The sequence below is a fragment of the Hylobates moloch genome, unplaced genomic scaffold (genome assembly GCF_009828535.3).
Source record: "Hylobates moloch isolate HMO894 unplaced genomic scaffold, HMol_V3 SCAFFOLD_3, whole genome shotgun sequence".
NCBI classification, from domain to species: Eukaryota; Metazoa; Chordata; class Mammalia; order Primates; family Hylobatidae; genus Hylobates; species Hylobates moloch.
The window spans coordinates 147,707,516-147,709,675 of NW_026652278.1; the positions used below are offsets into that span (position 1 = coordinate 147,707,516).

The 2,160-nt window shown below is 42.8% G+C and overlaps 1 pseudogene; it reads left to right on the top strand.

The window, feature by feature from the left end:
• Positions 1–1,450: 1,450 nt before the first annotated feature.
• Positions 1,451–2,160, top strand: LOC116480232 (proteasome activator complex subunit 2-like; annotated as a pseudogene).

Genomic DNA, 2,160 nt, shown 5'->3' on the forward strand with positions numbered 1-2,160 from the left:
AATGTAAACATTTTGTTAATAACTTTCAATATTGATTTCATATTGAAATAACTTTGGATTTATTGGATTAAACAAAATATATTATTATTTTTACCTGTTTTAATTTTTTTTTTAAGAGAGAGTTTCACTCTGTTGCCCAGGCTGGAGGGCAGTGGTGCAATCTTGGCTCACTGTAACCTCCATTTCCCAGGTTCGAGTGATTCTCTTGCCTTAGTCTCCCGAGTAGCTGGGACTATGGGTGTGCACGACCACACCCAGCTAATTTTTGTATTTTTAGTAGAGACAGAGTTTCGCCATGTTGGCCAGGCTGGTCTTGAACTTCTGACTTCAAGTGATCCACCTGCCTTGGCCTCCCAAAGGCTGGGATTACAGGCGTGAGCCACCGCACCTGACCCTCTTTTAATTTTTTAATGTGGCTGCTAGAAAATGTTCAATTATGTATGTGGCTCGAATTATGTTTCTGTTGAACAGTGTTGGTCTGAAGTTCAGAAACTTGTGAAATTCTACAGTACTTAAAGCTGGTGGATAATTATAATTGTGGCTCATTAAGATTTGGAAAGCTTGTTGCAATATTTGTTAGAGAGGGAGAGGTTTTTAGTGTACATAACTGGCTGAAGAGTCAGACAGAAGCAGTATAGAAGGGTCATTCAGAAGTCCAAAGTGAAACCATTTTAAGCAACCACGTTTACGCAAGATGAAAAGCTACTGGCTTTAACCTGTGGGAAAATGTACCACACCCTGCCAATGCAATGTAAAGTTCATCTTGTTACTCATCCCTGAAACCTGCCCCCAGCTTTCTATAGCTAATTGCTCACAGTTGGATCCCTTTTAAAGTGAGATTACACTCCCTACAGGATATGGTTGTACATGCTGACAGCCAAGTTTCCAAGGTTTTCATTCAACCTAATACTCATTTTTGGTCATATTACGGCTTTGAACAAAATGCTGAACATGAAAAAGCTGAATTGAAGATGATACTAAGTGGTGACAGATAGAAATCCCCGGGATGCATCCTGGTTGTATCAAAGAGATACAAAAGAAACTTAAAGACAGAGGTTTTAAAGTCAGAGCAATCATAGATCGCCAATAACTTACTAATAATATATAAATTTAAAACATGTCAGATACAGGTAGGACAACCTCAGGCAAGCATAGAAATCAGGGAGTCAAATTGGCAAGCATTGATAATGTCCACCCACCACAAACGAGGGCTGAAGTTCCTCCCTTTGAGAGGCAAAGCTCAAAAGAGAAGGGTTAGGATTGGTCAAGTTATTACAGTTTAACACCATTAAGCCAATGTTTAACATTGTTTTCCCTAGAATGCCAGTGTTGTTCTAATATTGTTCTGTGAAAGTTTTGATGCCGGCAGTATTTTCTTCTAAAATGTATTTAAAATATATTTAAGAATATGGTAATTGGGAGGCCAGAGATCTAGTGACTGAAGCAGCATATGGCCAGGCCGTGTGGGGTGCACCTGAGAGGGGAGGCCTGCAAACAGGTGGAGATTTCCGGCAGAATCTTTTCCAGGAGGCTGAGGAATTCCTCTACAGATTCTTGCCACAGAAAATCATATACCTGAATTAGCTCTCGCAAGAGTGCTCCCTCAGTGTGGCTGACCTGACTTCACTCCGGGCCCCACTGGACATCTCATCCCAGGCTCTCCACCCAAGGATGATGAGATGGAAACAGATAAGCAGGAGATGAAAGAAGTCCCTAAGTGTGGATTTCTCCCTGGGAATAAGAAGGTCCTGTTCCTGCTTGTCCTGGTTCAGCCAGAAGTCTGGAGTCTCAAGCATTCTGGTGATCACATGGATCCAGCACCTGATCCTCAAGATTGAAGTTGGAAATGATTTTGGAGTAGCAATCCAGGGGAAGGTGCTGGAGAGGGTGAATGCCATCAAGAGCAAAGTGGAAGCTTTCCAGACAACCATTTCCAAGTACTTCTCAGAATGTCAGGATGCTGTGGCCAAGGCCTCTAAGGAGACTCATGTAATGGACTACCAGGTTTTGGTGCACCAGTGAGATGAGGCAGCCTATGGGGAGCTCAGGGCCATGGTGCTGGACTTCAGAGCCTTCTACGCTGAGGTTTATCATATCAGCAGCAGCAACCCGGGGAAAATTGTCAACCCAAAGGGTGAAGAGAAGCCATCTATGCACTGA